This window comes from Condylostylus longicornis, unplaced genomic scaffold, assembly GCF_029603195.1.
Source record: "Condylostylus longicornis isolate FDR11 unplaced genomic scaffold, ASM2960319v2 ptg000125l, whole genome shotgun sequence".
Lineage (NCBI taxonomy): Eukaryota > Metazoa > Arthropoda > Insecta > Diptera > Dolichopodidae > Condylostylus > Condylostylus longicornis.
The window spans coordinates 476,254-495,889 of record NW_026578093.1 but is presented as its reverse complement, the minus strand read 5'-3'; the positions used below and the strand labels follow the sequence as shown (position 1 = coordinate 495,889).

At 36.2% G+C, this 19,636-nt stretch overlaps 1 protein-coding gene across 2 annotated transcripts in view; it reads left to right on the top strand.

Moving 5' to 3' along the window:
• Nucleotides 1-19,636, top strand: part of LOC129614864 (uncharacterized protein CG7065-like) — a 74,918-nt gene that overhangs the window by 30,693 nt on the left and 24,589 nt on the right. The gene's annotated exons all lie outside the window — the stretch shown is intronic.

Below are 19,636 nucleotides of genomic sequence, written 5' to 3'. Positions count from 1 at the left end.
AAAGGTTTCATATATACGCGAGTCCGACCGGACAGCGTATACACCCGAACCCACACCCGACTCCGTTTTGGACTTCGGTCCGCATACCGAACGCTTGAACCCGGCTCGAGTACCGGGCCACCCCGACCCCACGTCCATCGATCGGGAAACAGAACCCTGTACTTGCGGTCGAAGTTGTACCGCGGCAGACAGGCATCCAACATGGTTATTCTTAGAATCGGATCGCTCTCAATGAAGTCTCTGTGAGTCCTGTAGGCCAACTTTAGCCCCGCCCTGTCCTCGCCAGAGAGAAGTCGGTAAGTCACTAGTCGAGCTTCCTTTAATATATGGGGGTGCAGTGGCGGCAACCCGATCATCACCTCCAATGCAGCGGTAGGAGCCGTCCGCATTGTCCCGGTCACTCCCAGGCAGGCCAGTCTCTGTAGCTTGTTCAGCTTGGCCCGCACACCCGCTTGCTGAGCCTTACGGCACCATACAATCGACGCGTAGGTGACGATGGGCCTAGCAAGGGCCGTATATAGCCACAGAGCTATCCTGGGACTGATCTTCCATGTCCCACTGATGAAGCTCCTACACGTCCACAAGGCCGCCGTAGCTATGGGTATTTCTGGAGAGACGATCATCCAGGGTTAACCCCAGATACTTCACCTCCCTAGAGTAACTAATACGTTCATCAAACAGAATTGTGCTCGTTAATCTATAACTGATTCTGAGTCTGGTGAAGGCGACCAAATTGCTCTTGCTTAGATTTATATTTAACCCAACGTCTTCGCACCAACTTTCCCCAACACGTAAATTTTGCTGTAGAAGATCAGAAATAGTGCTCTCAAATTTGCCCCGTACGACGAAAGCCACATCGTCGGCGTAACTACAAGCTATTCCTTTTGCAGCGGAGATGAAGAGTGTATCGTCAGGTATGGTGGACTCTAGCATCCGATTAACCCATCAGCTCGTCGTCGCATCAATCCCTCGTTTATGCAACGACTCACAGATGACATGATATGGAGCGTTGTCAAAAGCTCCCTCTATATCAAGGAAGCAGCCAACGGCTACCTCCCGCACCTCGAGTGAGTTTTCTAGGACACCCAACAGACTCTTCAGAGCGAATACAGTAGACCTTCCCGACTGATAGGCGTACTGAGATTCGTGCAAGGGATTGCTTCCCAGTGCATCGTCCCGTGTGAGTGTATCAATCACTTTTTCCATTGCTTTCAATAGAAAAGAAGTAAGGCTGATGGGACGGAAAGACCTTGGGAGGTTGCTTGGTGACTTACCCACCTTCAGAATATACATCACTTTAGCCACCCTCCATGCCTGAGAGATGTAACCCCACGCATATCTGGTACGAAGAATTTCCAACAATGTTCTAGCGATATGGTGGAAACCCCTCTGCAAAAACGCAGGATATATCCCGTCATCACCTGGAGATTTGAAGGGCCTGAAAGAGAAAACAGCCCATCTAATCCTGCCCATCGTGAAGACCAAATGGGATCGTTGCCAGTCATCTTTCCTGGACCAGAATGCCCTCGGTTCAATGACCGCATTTGAGTGATTCCGAAGAATCTCCGAGTCAGGAAAGTGCGTTGACGCACTTTTGGTTGGCCTGAAGTGCTCGTTGTAGATCTTCCAATCCGGAATCGTCCCCGGAGAAGGTGATGGAGCAGCCCCCGTCCTTTACCTTATCCATCCTCAGCACCCTCCAGGAGCTCATCTTGAGGCTGGGATTTTGCTTCTCTATCCTGCTTTGAAATTAGTCCCTTGAGAGACTGACGGTTGTCCCGTCCTTTGGTACGTAGGTGACGCAGACATGCTGTTTGACCATGTCGTCGACATCCAGTACCAGGATATTGCAGTCGTCCCAAGGGTTTATCTTCCTAAAAAATCACCTAAATTCTGAACGGATGAAACTGGTCCTACAGACCAACTATTACTTCCGCGCTAACTTGGTTTTTCCGTGCAGGAATTAAATATCTTCCATAAGGAAATTGGTATTTCGTGTTAAATCGAATGGTCTTGTTCGCTTAAGTCTTTCTGTCATAACGCCATTGACTAGCAGCCGAGCTGCTTCCATATTTACATGCTGTTCTAGACGAGCCCTATGCTTTGTAGTACAACTCCTAATTTCATCCACAACCAAAGGAATTCCTAAGTCCCCGTAGATATCACTGTTACGTATATACCATGGCGCATTTACCATGCATTCTTCCATATTCTGGAAGGTTTGAATTTTGTTAATGTGAGTCTTCTTGACACAACCCCACAGTTGAATGCCATATTGCCATATTGGTTTAATGATTTGGTTATAAATTAATATCTTATTATCAATTGCCAAATTGGACTTACGGCCTAGTAACCAATAATTTCTCTATGTTTATTTTCTAATTCTATGTATTTCTTCGTTATATGCTCTTTCCATCTTAGCTTGACATTTAAAGTCATTCCTAGGTATTTTGCTCAGTTATGCATCGCTGCGTTCGTTGCATTTACGTTAATTTGTGGTGAATTCACTATTTTCTGATTGGTGAAGTTTATGTGAACCGATTTTGCTTCATTCAACTTCAACTTCCACCCTCTAGTCCACTCGCTTATTTTGTTAATTGCCTCCTGTAATTTTTTTGTCGAATCGTCAATGTTCGCTCCTACCGCCAATATTGCAGTATCGTCAGCAAAAGTGGCTATCGTAGCATTTTTTATTTGTGGCAAATCACTCGTGTAAAGAAGGTACAACGTTGGGTCCAATATACTGCCATGAGGCACACCTGCCTTTATTTCTCTTAGCTTGGAGTATTCAGCATCTTGCTTAATTCTAAATCTATCAACTAAGTAAGATTCCAAAATTTCTACAAATGACGATGGTAACATTTGCCCTAACTTAAGTATAAGGCCCCTGTGCCTTATGCCTTGTCGAATGCCTGTGCTACGTCTAGAAACATAGAAGAGCAGATTTCCTTATTTTCCAAGCTTTTTTTCTATAATATTAGTTATTCTATGGACCTGATCTATTGTAGAATGGTTTCTTCTAAAACCAAATTGATGGATCGGTATAAGGCCCCTACTTTCTATTATTGGCTTCAATCTCCTTAATAGTAGCTTTAGAAAGCTAGCAAAAAGCTTAGACATCATTGGTAGCAGTGAAATGGGCCTGTAAGACTTTGTTTTCCTCAAGGATTTCCCGGGTTTGGGCACCATGATTATCCCCGCGACTTTCCAAGCACAAGGAACATACCCAAAATCCATAGCTGCATTCATGATTTTCGTCAGATGTTGCAATGCCTCGTCTGGTAGCTCTCTCAGTACTTCAGCAGTAACAAGATCAAAACCTGGCGATTTTTTCAACTTCAGGGATCTTATCTCTTCCGCAATTTCTAATTGAGTAAGTGGAGCTATGCTGTCTGCTTCATTTGCGATAGATTCTAACAAACCTACATCTGAGGTTATTCCGTTTGTCGTGAATATGCTTTCCAAGTGATCAGCAAACAATTCGACCTTCTCTATATTGCTCCTCGCCCAACTGCCATTTGTTTTCATCAGTGGCGGAGCGTGCCTTATCGGTCTCTTTTTGCTCCTTTCCGCCTTCCGTAAGGAATAATTCGTTTCCCTCGTAGCTGACAAGTTCTTTATATAATTTTCGTGTGTTGACGATTTAAATTCTTGGATTTTTCTTTTAAGCACCTCGGAAAGTCTGTTTAAAACACATGTTGCCGTCTACGTCTGGCCCTTCTTTTTTCATTTACTAAATCAGTTATTTCTCGAGGATAGCTATTTGCTGTCGGTTTGTTCTTTGACATTTTTGTATTGTTCCATGCAGCTCTTTGAATGATTTTAATAAATCCTTCTAACTCCACATCTAATTGCTCTCTTGATTGTATATTAATATTTACGTCAATATTGTTCATTATTTCGTATTTAAACCTCATCCAATCTGTAGTGCTATTTGTTAAACTGGGCCTAAATAACGTTTTAGTTACTTTTTCGCTTAGTTTTAATAAGACAGCAGAGTGATCCGAATTAAAATCATAGTTATCTTCAAGGCGTAGAAAGTTTTCTGATATTTTTTTGGTTATAAAAAAGTTAATAACATCAGGAATCTTGTTAGTGTCAGTAGGCCAATAAGTAGGAGTGCCAGTGGAGTGATAGCAACAACCTAGCTCTTGAATAGCTTTTCTTAGCTCTCTTCCTCTAGTTGAGGTGATTCTAAAACCCCAATCTGTATGTTTGGCATTATAGTCACCTCCTATTAGATATCTGTGTCCATGCTTGTACAGGACATCTTTAAAAGTATTTTTCTTAATGCTGCAATTTAGTGGACAGTATAGCGCACCAACACTAAAGTCCTGTTTAGTCGATTTAATTTTTATCGAAATAAGCTGAATTTCAGCCGTTTCTATCTTGAATTCTTCATTATGTTCTATACTTTCTTTTATTAGTATTTCACTACCTCCTCTTGGTTGATTGCTGGGATGTACCGCTCTTAGCAATCATAGAGTTTTATTTTTTTCTTAATTTCTTTGGTGTCCCGTATACACCTCAGTGTATGCATTTTCTATTTTTAATAATCTTTCAGAAATCTCGTCAATTCTAATCAACATACTATGCATCATTTGCATAATGTTTGCTCAGTTCTTTTTATTTGTGGGGTCTTGTTCTCAGGTTTCATCATTTTCCTGTTTTGTGGGGTTTTGCTTTGAAGCGCCTGTGAATACGATACTCCCGTTAACACCTTGCTTTGTTTGGTTTTATTCTTTTTCAATCTTTTTTTTTTGCAATTTTTTTGCAACCAAATAACCTTGATAGCTAGGAGGGTGTGCCTCATTGCAGTTCGAACATTTGGGCTGGAAATGATCCTTCTTGTTGCACTCTGCTGTCATATGATTACCAGCACATTTTACACATCTAGCCTCTCTTTGGCAAAACTTTTGTAAGTGTCCAAATCTCTGGCATCTCTTGCATTGCGGAATGGATTTGCTGCTTCTAAGAGCTTCAATTTTTACTCTCATGTGCTGTAAGTATTCTATTTTATAGATCTTGGTTATCTCTTTTGAATGGTTAAAAGATAACATAAAGAGCGGAAGTTTTACTTAAATATATTTTCCATTTTCCTTCTTCCTTTTGATTTTATTTGCAACGTCTAAACATTTAAAGCCTTTGCTAATAAGCTCTTTTTTTATATCCTCTGGCTCACACGATGGATGGAGATTTCTAGCCATAACTTTAACTGGCCTCGTCAGTTTATTCTAATACGTGTGCCACTCCAGTCTAGCCTTATTTATAGCTTTTGTTAGTAATCTGTATTCATTTTAATTTTCCGCATTTATTTTTGATTGGTCATTATTAATCATATTGACCTTAACGTTTATTCTTTCTTCTTTTAATATCTTAACTATGTGGGAATAGTTCTTAATGTTGCTCAATATAACCGGAGGAGGCTTGTTCTTTTTTGGATTTTCAGCCTTCATTTTAGGGCTGGTTTCATTATTTTTTTTAAATGTCCTCTCTGACTATATTTCAGGAGTCTTTTCCATTTTCCGCTTTTTTGCATTATTCTGTTTTAGGATCCAGTCAGTTTCTCTTGCCAGTTCTTCCTCGTCGGTTTCATATACGATTCTCCTCGTCGGTTTCATATACGATTCATTCTCTGCCAATTTATTCTCCTGTATAAGATGCCTTTTCATATTAACCTCTTGGGTTTTCATTTTTTCGTCTTTCGCAAACTTATTAGACTTTTTCTCAGAGTTATCATCCTTAACTCTGTCCTTTTTCTCTGCAATCACCAATGGGGATGATCACATGACTCCCGATCTCCTTCTAAATGGGTCCATTAACGCTGATCTACTATGCAATAAGTGGTCTCCCCCAGAATCCATGAGACCAGCCTCCGAAGAGTGTGGACTTTCCAGCATTACTGGATTTCCACCTGGGGTATTCAATCCTTGTGTTTTGTTCATTGCATTTGTTTGTTTTATTTTGGAGTTTTCCTCTCCTAGCCTTTGAGAGTAATTCCCTCGTGCAAGGCAGCAAATATAATTTCTGCCGTCCCTCAGGGATCAGTCGCAGACCAGAGAGCCGCTCATTGTGAGTCCGTCGCGTCTGGATTTCCATTTGGATTTTAGTGGACTCTTACCACAAGCATACCTTACTGCGGATATTTCGTGGCCCAATCCGCCGGGCCAGTAAGAATAGTATAGAAAAAGAAAACGAAAAAAAAAAAAATACATATATAAAAAACAAAAAAATACATAGTAAGAATAATATAGAAACGAAAAAAAAATTTTATTGGGAATTCCCCTAATATTTTAGGTATGCATATCATTTTATATATTGTACACAGTTTCCGTAAAATTGAATTAACTAATCAATGGAATTTCATGAAATTAAAAATTTGAGTTGAGTCTGCTACCAAAGCTAGCTGACGAGAGAATTAGGTTAGCATAAAGTCAGCCTCTGATAACAACTAAATTTGCATTTTGCTAGGTATGTAAATGTCTGGCGGTCGTTTGTGTGTTGACCATATCAGATTTTTTTTTTTGTGATATAAATCAACATAATGCTTGCATTATTATGATAATTAATATATTAAGATTATGTAGAACCTAAAGTGTATATGACATCTGTATGCTAAGCTTCATTTCAATATGACTTTATTCTTGCACAGCATTACCATATTCATACTAAACGTGTGATTCATGTATATTGTACAGGTGCTAGAGCAAACCAACGGTACATAGAAAGGAGAACTTTATATTTTTTGTTTTAAAATTTTAGTAAATGCTCATTTCAAATGAGTAACGATTGACTGACTTTAATGAGCACTGCTGTTATATGGATGTAATTTCTTATATTTTGCGATAAATGAATTACTAATGCACATACAATCATGCTGAGTCGCAGTGTTATACCGGTGAGCAAATCTAAAATGCCAACAATGGTGAACATAAAAAAACCTATATTCGTTGAATCATTGTGGAAAAAATTGTGAAATATACATACACGATGGAACTCACAGTATTTATATTTTTTGTAGCCATGTAGTGTTAATTTTGTTTTAATGTTTTCAAAAATATTGAAAACCAGTGCGATTCGCACTAGGGGCTTCCTATATAGGGCCTTCATTGTATAGGGCCTCATGAGTAGACAAAACTTTTGTATGGAGACGATGTTCACAGCTCAACAGGTTCGAAATTACAAGCACTTGAAATCAATTTTGACTTTCTTTCGAAAAAGTTCGAAAATTTGAAATTTTAACTTTACATTTAAAGAAAACGTTAATTTTCTAGGGGACGTAACATTCGAGCTTTCTCGTATTTTACACAGGTGGCACCCTTGACTTGGGCAACCAACAGCACATCTCAAATAATAAATGGATGACTGAAGAAATAATAGAACTGAGAAATGAAAGACGAAAATATAGGAATATAAATCCGGTAAAATACAAACAGTTAAACGGAATCATCCAAAGAACAATTAGATGTGCAAAAAAAGAATGGCCCAATCAACAATGCAAAGAAATAGAAAGATTGCAACAAGTCCACGACGATTTTAACCTTCATAAAAAATTGAAAGAGGCATCCGGTATTTATAGAAAAAAGACTTCATCTGTTTTGGTAAATAAGGAAGACAGGGTCGTATTCGATATAAAAGAAAAGAAACGAGTCTGGGAAGAATACATAAAAGATCTCTTCTCTAAAGGGAGTAGATCGACTTTGACTGAGTTAGCAACATCAAATCTAACAGGTCAATCAATCAAGAAAAGCGAAATTGAACAAGCCATCAAATCAGCGAAAGAAAACAAAACAACAGGTCCTGATGAAATCCCAGCAGAAATAATAAAATTGATAAATGAAGAAAATTTACAAATATTAGTAAAATTATCCAATCAAATATATGACATCGGAGAATACCCTCGAGATTGGCTAAAATCGACTTTTGTTACTTTACCAAAAAAAAGAAATGCAAAACGGTGTGAAGAATACAGGCTAATAAGCTTAATGAGTCACATATTAAAAATATTTCTAAAAATAATCCAAAATAATCTATCAAAATGTGAAGCAGCAATGGGGCAGCCACAATTTGGTTTCAAAGCAGGGATGGGTACAAGAGAAGCTTTATTTTGTACAAAGGTTCTGGTTGAAAATTGTAAAGATGTGCAAAAAGATGTTTTTATTTGTTTCATAGATTACGAAAAAGCCTTCGATCGAGTCCAACACGATAAACTAATCGAAATTTTACAAAATATGAACATCGACCAGAAAGAAATAAACTGCATCAAACGATTATATTGGAAACAAATACCTGAAATCAAAATAGAAGCAGAAACAACACGAGAAATCGAGATTCTAAGAGGTGTTAGACAAGGCTGTATTCTTTCACCTCTATTTTTCAACATCTACTCAGAGAACATATTTAAGCAACCAGTGATGTAGAAAAAGGTATCAAGGTTAACGGTATCAACATTAATAACATCAGATGCGCAGATGATATCACCTTAATAGCTGGCAGTATTGAAGATTTACAAACTTTGTTAACAAAGTTAACCACCACAGTTAAGAATTCGGTCTTCATATTAACATTGATAAAACAAACTACATGATTGTAAGCAGGAAAAACATCTTCAACAATACAACACTTATAGATAATAAAGCACTAGAAAGAGTAACTAAGTTTAAATACCTCGGATGCTGGCTTAATGAAAATTGAGACTCTTCAGATGAGATAAGGTGTAGAATTGAAGTTGCCAGAGCAATGTTCTTTTAATACAAAAAAGTGCTTACCAATCATGATCTCAACATAGCACTAAAGGTCAGATTAGTGAAATGTTGCGTATGGTCTGTATTGTTGTATGGAATGGAAACATGGACTCTGGACAGGTTTGAGGAACTTGTCAGTTCTAATGGAATCTTCTAAAGACCGAGAAAAACATAAAGAAATTGTCAACAACATCACTTAAATAATAGATGTATAAAGATCGCCAACATTCGAAAACGAAGAGGCAGAAGAAGAAGGAGAAGGCAACCTTCAATGGTTATTGAGAAAAATACAGTAGTGCAATTCTTCTTTTATACTAAATTTTTTCCTTTAATGACTTAGAAAATTGTACAAAATTCGTTCAAAATGGTGTCTGTGTTCTGTTATGTATGCTCTACTCATGAGAGCCTATACAATGGCATATAACAATGCACTATTATGAGACACTCTGTATATGACATTATAATATAATTTAGTGTACTTTTTTAGATGGTGGTACTTTTTTGGCCATGTGTCAATTTCAATATTTTCTGATGTTCATCATATACATCATCTGACATTTTGTAGCGATTAAAATCCAATGCTCCTTATTCCTTTATCGATAAACAAATTCAAAACAAACGTATCAGGAACCAATATGCATATTTTGAGCCGAAATACGTGATAACATATTAAAATGACATCACATGCTTTTGCGCTTTTTGAAATGAGCAGCATTTTTGTAAACACATTCAGTTGTTGCAGATTTAAGTTATAAGTGTATAAATAATCTTTAAATTCTCTATAAATATTTTCTGATCAAATATTGTCGGATTCAAAATGAAATTTTACAGCAACGGCTCTTTTTGTGCATATTGTATAATGCATTTACGATTAAGTGAATAATACTTTTGCTGCAGTGCTTCTATATTTTTATGGTTTTGGAAATTATGTGCTTACTCTGTGCTCTAATATTTTCACGATTGAAATTCTACTTGTAGCGTCCTTAATTTTAACACTTAAAAATTTTGTATAGTCTGGTGTACGACAAATAAAATAATGTTCTTTAGCTCTTCACCAACGTTTCGATTTAATTTCAAATATTCATCAGGGGTAAAATATAATTTTATATGGCAATATGACAATATTGTTTTTACATTAAGTTGTTGATCAAATTTTAATTTTATGTTAATATAATTTACTAACGCAATAGCTCTAATCATTAAATTTAATAAAATTTTTAAAATCGTATTTTATTATTAAGATATAAGTTAGTAAACAAAATAAATTAACACAAATTGTAAATGAAACAAAACTACACTCTTACAAAACTTAAACTATAATAAAAATAAAAATATCACAAATCAGATGTTTGTTGTTTTGATCAATTTGTTTATTATATTGGGGTTACCGCTTGTTTTAATTTTCTGGAGTTTCATAATTATAGATTTATAAAATGAAATTGAATATTTAATTTTAGGGTGTAAAAACAATGAACTTATACTTTTTTGGAAGTATCATTGTTAGAAATTTAAACGATTTTTTTTTAAATTCAATATTTGGGTTCTGTTGTTACAGGAAGAAACTGATGAACTTTTCAGGGTAATCCCATGGCATAAAATGGATTCCCTGTAAGAACCAAATTTTCTAGGTGTCTTAACTAAAAGCTTTTTGCCGAAGCATTGCATACAATAAAGGAGTTCTATGATGACACCAAATTTCACATCTACAATTTTTGGCGGAAATATTCTTGCTTTTCTATGCAAGGGAAGCGAAAATAAACCATTTTTTGACAGATGTGTGGCAGTCTGTGCAAATTAGCATTTCAAGTTCGGCTGGCTCGATTCTCACGAAAATTTGTATCTGAGCTTTTATCGAGGATGAGACAGTTTGATCAATTTTGCATAATATGTCAGGTCTCTTGAACTGAGTTTTTACTGCGGGCCGATTTTAGAAAGTAATAAGAATTAGTGATTTTTGTAAGTAATAAGAAATTAAAATTTTCAATATTAGCTAAACTTAGATCACTAATTGCATTTTTTTAATAAAATCAAAATACATAGAAGATCAAAGGGTAAACGTTACTTTTTTTTGCTGTTTTTTTTTTTGTGATTTGATCTTATATATCCCTCGCAGACACGATATTCCTGAAACTTTTAGAAATATTTTGTAGAGACATAAAAGTAATGCAAATGTTTTTCATTTTGGAAAAGAAAAGATACATGTTAAGATTAAAAAAATTGGTTTCTGGTTTTAAGCTCAGTTTTTCGCCTGATAGACATGTTATTTCTAAAATTTTTCCCACATTTGTCAGAATATAGGCCTGTAAAGAAAACGATAGGTTAACGTGGAACTATGAGTAAATGTCGGTTAAACAGAAATTTAGAATTTTTTTTTTTAAATTTTGACTATGAAGCTGAATCTCTCTGAAACTAAAAAAAGTCTTTGCAACCACTGGTATACCGTTAGAAGGAGAATTTTAGTAGCTGATTTAAAATGATAAATGATTTTATTTAAAGCTAATAAGCTTTAAAATGAGTGTACAAAGTTGGATTTACATTTCCTATTTTCTGAGTTATAAATAAAAATGTAAAAATCAGACGATTTTTGCATGTTCCAACTTTAACTCGAATTGGAACCCATAACTCGAGATTAAAGGCCCAAAAAGGAAAATGTCACTAGGTATATTTTGTTCGCTTTCATGTAATCTATCATCTTTTTTCGGGTATAACATTGAGTCTCGGACACTCTGTATAAGTTTAGTATGACAGTTCGAGAATCCATATAACTTTTGAAAGAAATCAGTTGCTAACTACGGGCCAAGTTTATATTTCCGCGCATGCAAAAAGAAATAATCAACTGATTTTCTTTAAATTTAATATGTAATTTCAAGGTGTCAAAACAAAGAAATTTTAAAATTTTTGGGAATATCAGGGTAAGGAGACCTAGCTACGATCCGAATTTATGATTTTTTCAGAGAATTCAGATGGCATAAAGTGAAACTCTACTTAGAGCTAAATTCATATAATAACTTTGGTATGGAGTTTTCAAACACTTGAAGCAATCGTCTGTGGTATGTTGCTCACAGTAAAACTCTACGTTGATTTAGACATGTCCGTTCGTCTTTCCGTCCGATCGCACCATAACTTAAAAACGAGTAAAGCAAATATCACCAAACTTTCACAAGTTGTTTCTTTTATCCCTAGGTTCTTCGGGTAGCCAATTGCTATAAAATTCTAAGAGATTATTTTAAACATTTCAAAATTAATTAAAGTATAAAAACGTTTGTCCAACTACATTCTATATACGCTCTAGAAATTGCAATGGAATGGAATGGTTCAGATAGGGGGCATGCAACTACAAAAGCTAATTTTATATATACGGGAAAATAAAAAAGCTAGATTTATGAAACTTGGCAGTTATGTGTCCAATTATAAGTGCGAGATTAACAGGGTTGGGTCGCATTATTAAGTATGTATTGGGAAAAATAATTAAGCTAACATGAAATTTAACTTTCGCGTGTCCAATTATATTCCATTTATTCTTGAACTCTTTATGGAATACCTTGACAGGTTCGGGTAGCTGCTATACAACTGTAAAAGCTAATAAATAAGGTTCATTAGACTTGGCAGTCATGGGTTCAATTATAGGTCAGAAGTATCGATGAAGCTTTTATGGGAAAATTTGACAGGTTCGAATAACTGTCATAAAACTATGAAAGCTAATTCTAAATATTTGTAGTAAAAAAAATCTAAATAAAATTATCCGATTTACTTTTATTTTATATAAAATATCGAAAAATCGAGCACTCTTTTCTTATCTATGTCATATAAATGTTGCCAGAAATAACTAATTAAATAAATTGGCATATATTTCCAGCAATAAAGTGCTCAATATTGAGTTTTTTTCCTAAAATGCAGCATAACAAGTAAAAACGTTTCAGTCGGTATAAACCGATTGAATTATACCCTGCACCTTTCATTATTGTGTAGCAGTTACTCGAACCCGTGAAGTCATTCTATAGAAACTTCATGGATATGTTTGACCTATAATTAGACATCCGACTGCCAAGTTTCATGAATCTAACTTTATAATTTTTCCAAATAGTTAAAATTAGCTTTTGGAGTTGTATGGCAAGTACCCGAACCTATCAAGCAATTCCATCAAAACTTCACAAATATATCTGATCTATAATCGACACACGATTGCCAAGTCTCATTAATCTGACTTTATTATTTTTCCAAATATTCAAAATAAGCTTTTAAACTTGTATGGTATCTACTCGAACCTGCTAAGCAATTCCACCAAAACTTCAGAAATATATGTGACCTATAACTCGACATACAACTGCCAAGTTTCATGTATCTGACTATATTATTTTTCCAAATATTTAAAATTAGCTTCTGGAGTTGTGTGGCAGGTACCCGAACCTGTCAGGCAATTCCTCTAAAACATCAGAAATATATTTGACCTATAATTGGACACATGACTGCCAAGTTTCATGAATCTGACTTTATTATTTTGCCGAATATAAAAATTTGCTGTTGGAGTTGTATGGCAGCCACCCGAACCGGTGCAGCTATCCCATTATAATTTTTAGAGCATATGTAGAATATAATTGGACACATGTATATAATTTTATATTTATAGCTTTATTAGTTTTTGAAATAAACTCTTTGAGTTGAATGGCAGCTACCCGAACCCGTTGTCCGAATTAGTCCAATCACAATAGGGTTCGTCCTTGGCACAAAAGAAAAAACTTGTGAAAGTTTGGTGTCGATTGCATCATTCGTTTTTGAGTTATCGTGCGATCGGACGAACGGATGTCTAAATCGACGCAGAATTTTACGCTGAGCAAAAATCTATACATATGTCCATACCGCAGATGACTCCCTCAAGTAGTTACAAACTCCATACCAAAATTAATAAACCCTTCACTAAGTGCAGGGTATAAAAATGCTTTGTTTTTAATTATGTGGTAACATTCGTTGAAAATTAACATTTGCAGAGAACTATAAATTAAATTTTCAAACAAGCGTGAAAGCATGTATAAATATTGTAAAAATTGTAATGAATAAAGTTGGGTCAAACCAATGCTTTGTATCGTAGCACTTTTCCCTTCAACTGCTTTGCAAAACAATCGATGTATACCTACCACACTATTAAAATTATTTTCATTCATATACGAAACTATTTCTGGGATTGCATATATTTAGGATGAACAGTTCATGCAGTTATTAAAAATAAAGCAAAAATTAGTTTAAAGAGGGTTTAACATAATTCTCAATTTTAAGGGTTAATTGCGTGAGTTAAGAAAAATAATTATATTTTTTAATGTCATGTAATTTACCGTTACCTTTCTGCATTTATTGAAATTTGAAAACGCTTGCGGTTTCGGAAATATAAGGCATCAAAAATTCAAATTTTAAAAATGGAAAAAAATTTTCTTCTGACGAAATAAACTATTTATCAATGCCTAAAAGCTACTAAAATTTCAAGCTCCCACATGCTGGGGTCTAGAAGAAAAACAACATCAAAAGTTTGAAAAAAAAGGATTTTATGTAATGTTAAATTTGAACGGCTATTTTGTTTTTTTAAAGTTCAAGTATAGTATGCCGTGATATAAGAAGCATCCCACTGCTTTTCTGCGTTTGTAAAATTTGAAAAATGCATATGGTTCAACTACAGTAAACAGTCGAAAAATGGCATTTTTAGGGTTTTGAGGGGTTATAACTTTTGGAGGAGAGGAGATAGGTAAAAAGTATGTTCTATGAAAATTAGTTTCTAGTAGAGATCTATGTACATATAAAATTTTAGTTTCTATCTTCAATGGTATAGAAGTAAACAGGCACACGGACAGACGGGCGGACGAACGGACGGACAGAGTGAAAGTAATAAGCACTTTTTTTCAAAAATTTTTTGGAAAAGTGCTAAAAATGTATCAAAAGCTTTGGTAGTTTCTTTTTACAATGTAAAGGTAATGAAAGCCCTGATACGGTACAACAATCGTATTAATACCGTACTTAAACTTTAAAAAAAAACCAAATCTGATGAACGCAACCGACCGGAATGTGTATTGTCCAGTTTATATTACAGAAGATTATGAAAATAGTCCGTGATTTCAATTATTGAAGGTCGTTCATTAGATTTGGTTTTCTTACTTTCCCCCTTCTACACATGTCTGGCATTTGAATCCAGTTTTTGATTTCTCTAATATACAAACTTCACTTTTATTTTATTTGGTGCATTTTATGTGCACAAACTCTTTGCAAATACAGCACTGAAATCTAATTTCAGATGTTTCAATTTTTTTCTTACGTAAGATTTATTTCATGGTAAACATTTACAACTTATATTTTAAATAAAACTATGGTGAAGTTATAAAACTTCATAAAGAATAAAATAATGAGGCAGTATTTTACCACTATTCTATATTATGCACCCACTCTTATTTCCGGAACATCACCTTTGTTTGGTTCTAAATAATCTTTTAACTGAATAGAATTTTTCTAATTTTTGGATTGATCCTTTACACCAAACCAATTTTCTGTAAGGCTTGTTTCGCTTTTAACTTGATTAATACCTAAGTGTTTTTCTCTAATTCCAAATTGATGCTTCAGATTCAATAACTTTCAATAACAGATTTAATTTTTTTCAATACCAAATTTTTAGACATTATTGGCTTGCAAAACTTTGTTTCAATTTTTGTTTGACGTTTTGATATATTGACTTTGACATTTTGGTATAATAATTACTTCTAATACTAAGCATCGTGCACTTATTTTTTTACGTAATTCGACTTTCTACATAAATTTTGGATTTTCCTAGAAAGTCGGCATTGTTAGTCCTTTTGTAAGTAACTGGGTTTATGAAAGGGGGGGGGACATGAATTGATTGTTTTGTAAGTTTTACAATTCTTCATAAAGAATAAATATTTTCTTCTACAGCTGGTTAATTTTAATAATATTATCCAGTATTATATAGTTTATCATATTGAATATTTAGCAGTATTATATTAAATATATCTCTCGGGCAACTAATATCCAAGGATTCATGTTCATATCGCTTTCCTTTTTTCTAGGCAATATATCACTTTGCATAATGAAATTCTTCAGAGTAATGAAATTTGATGATAGAAAGTATAGCATTTTCTGAGTAAAGAAGAACAAATCTTGTATTCATTTGGCCAATATGTTGGTCTGCCAGTTTAATGGTAATGGCTGCCACTCTCAAATAAAACAATCAGGTTTTCCTTTCACTAATGTTAGTCTAGTACCCCAATCGACGTGTTTTGTATTATAATTAATTCTTGAGGATAAACCTGTCTTCAAGAAAACTCAGGAGACTAAATGCTTCACTTTCAAAACGAGTGGTGAAGGGTAGCATAGCACACGAGCATGATTTCACCAATTCTGTTATTTTAAACTTCAATTCTTATTTTGATCTATGAATAAAATTAAATTTTTTATTATTTATTTTAGCAACGTGTTTTTTTTAATATAATTTAGAATTACAAATGTTTACGGAGATTCACTAAAAGACAGCATTCTTTAATTTTATGGTAATTTTGATAGGCAACATAATATGAATATATTCATCCTATGTTAAATTGAAAGACGATTTTATGTTCAAATATTTAAAATTTTTAAAAGCTAGAATGTTCTTTTTAACCTGACCGGTGGTTATGGCACCAGTCCTTCAACTGAAGGGTCTCGTGTTCAAACATCGTACAGATCACTATAAAAATTTATAGTCAATATTATAGCTTAATATACAACACTTATAAAATAAAAAATTGGAATACAAGTAATTTTTCAAATATTAAAAACAGGAAAATAAACAATAGATTTTACTATCCAAGATTAATACAAAGAAAAGAAAACTATGACAAGGTAGTCGCCTACTTAGTTGAAACTCTATAACGCAATGAGACTGGAGCATGATATCATGCACTAGTCCTATGTTCCTCTTAGGAGAGACGAAGGAAAAAGAAAAAAAAAAACTTTTTCTTTTTGGTTTTTTTTATTGCCGAAGAGAGACATGGGTAAAGCAACTCGTATCCTTCTGCCATATCAAATCCCTCGAAGATATCCCTCAGGGAGTAAGCTTCTCCCCATTGAAAAAGCCCCGCCGAAGCCATGTGCCCTTCTTGATATCCAGAGCATGACAGTCATACAGAATGTGTGAAAGCTATATTTCACCCCACAACGACCAGTGAAGAAAACAGTAATTGCACGAATCCGATTTCGGTCCACACCAAGTAGCTTTGAGAAGAACTTCCTTGATCAAGATGAAAGAAACAGTTTCTCATGATGACATCCGTTTGTAGTATTCAACGAACATTTGATTCGTCCTCAAGCAGGTTTCCAGAAGGAAGGGTCGAACGAAAGGAACCCCAGATGCTCTCCACGCAACCCATCAGCGATCTTGTTGCCCTTGTTTCCTGCCACCAAAATGAGCTTTACTGTGTTTGTTAATGCCAACTCCATAAGCGCTAGCACGCAGAACTGAAAACAAGCTTGGATGTGACCAGCTTTTTTTCCAAAACAGCTTTTTTCCAAACCAAATCGGATGTGATCTGAACTTAATGGAGTGCCAACAATGCCGCCCTGCCTGAGAGCACATAAATAGTGCGATTTTTATAATATCCCCTTTGTAAGTTTACTTTCAGACAAATTACTATTACATGTATTTGAACTGGAAACACCGAGTAATACGGATCCAGGCGCCTTACACATGTGTCCGTCTGTACCCTGGACTCCGTTTTGAACCCATCAGTAGAAGTAGTCTGAAAAACTGGGCCACCTTGTCCTCACCCGCGTCGATCAGAAAACATCACTTCGTATCCGCGATCAAAGTTATATCATGACATACACCCGAGAATTTGGCTGTTCTCGACAAAAACTGTATTAGGGCTGTGGACCATTTTTCCCCTGCCACATGACCAGAAAGAAGTCGGTAAGTTGTTGGTCGAGTTTCCGGCACAATGCAGAGGTGCAATGGTGGTAGTCCATCGAATGCCTCCAAAGCATCCGTGGGAGCCCTCCGCGTTGCCCCAATAACTCCCAGACAAATCAGCCTTTGAAGCTTTTCTAACTTGGTCTGTACACCTACCCGTTTCAACTTACGGGCTTAAGGCCTCGCTAAATACGTCGTTTTCACCTGGTGATTTGAAAGGCCTGAAAGAATATATAGCCCATCTAACCTTCCCGTCGTGAAAACGAAACCAGAGCGCCCAAATCATCTTCCTTACGCCTGGAGCCCTCGGATCAATGACCAGACTTGGGCAGCTCTGCATGACCTCCGAATCAGGAAAGTGTTGAAGTCATCAGCTCCAACGTCTGCTTTCCGCCTTTGATCATGAGGCAATCAGACCGTTCAATTAGACCCAGCCTGTCTGCATATTTTTTGTTAGCACTCTATGAAGCCTGGTGCTGTTGGGAACTCATCCATTCCCTTGCAGAACGCTCTTCATGAGCCCATCTTTGCTTTCCTTATCTCTTTATTTTAGCCGTGCGTGAGCATCTTTACTATTCCCACAAAGTCTTATCAAAAAGCATTCTGGGCTTTATTACAAGCCTTAAAAGTTCTCCGTTCCACCATGGGCATTTACTTTTGCTTCGCCTCGGCTTGATAGGACAATTCCCGCGGTAGGCATCAATAATAGTCACTGTCAGGCCCCATTAGCCAACTTGATGTCCGCCGTGGTCTTGACAAAAGCAGATACGGAGCGCATTCCATCCATGAGGAGCGTTTCGTATAGCCTCAAGTCTGTGGACTAAAGCACCTCTTCCGCAAAACTACCCGAGGTTGTGATGTTAACTCTGATCAGCCTGTGGTCGGACATAGATGTCTCACTTGGGACATGACACCCATCGACCCTATTGAAATTCGGTGCATAGAATGATGTCAAGGACTTCCTCCCTGATCGCGTTTACAAATGTTGGAATATCGCGAAGCCTCCGGGAGATAGTATAAGCATCCAATAAAGTCTGTCCAACACCTGATTCTTGGCGCAGAAGTCTTTAAAATGGCTCTCAACCTGCCCTCAGTTGCATTATCATATAATAACTCACCACATCAGGCTCTTGGATAAGGGCGATGTCAAGGTAGTCCTTGACAAGTTTTCGAATCAGGACATCTGTAGAAGCTTTTTCATGATATAAATTTACACCTCATAGTGATATTTCTTTTTACGGCTCTTATCTATGGTCATAGGCTCTTTATACAAAGGCTTTCATGGAGCTTCCTCTCCTTTGTCGACTTCTTGCGTATCTTGGCTGGCGCCACCTTTTGCCATCGCTTCTTTTGTTGTCATAGGTGCAGGACTAGTCCCCTCAGTAGCAAATATTGCAACAGTTTTGGGCTTCTCTATGGGCTTGGGCCTTTTTTGTTCACCGGGACGTTTGTATTTGGCGCGGGGGTAATTGGTTTTTCCTTTCTTCTTGCCTCCATTTCTTTTGGTTCACCTGAAGAGCTCGTTATTGTCGCGGTGGGCGGTGGTTTTTTGAATTGTTTTATCCTGTCGCCAGCACCTGGAGAGGATTTGCTTCCCTTGGCCGTAACGGTAACGTGGAAGAAGCTCAGGAAAAGTTAGAACTCCGCTTTCCGTAGATCTTCCAAACAAAAATCATACACGAAGAAGATGATAGAGCCGTCCCTGTCCTTTTCTGTATCTATCCTCAGCGCCCTCCAGGAACTTATCCTGAAGCTGGAATTTTACTTCCCTAGCTTACAAAGAAATTTGTCCTTAGAGAGATTAACGGTTGTTTCATCTTCTGGGCATGTTGTCACCGTCTAGTTGCCCGTTATCAACCTCTTTTTTTAGGGTCCTGGATCCGGAGTGCCGCTTTCTGACCTTTTCTTCTTCTGGGGATGGCTGACCACAACATTCGATCCGCAAACCCTCAACTTC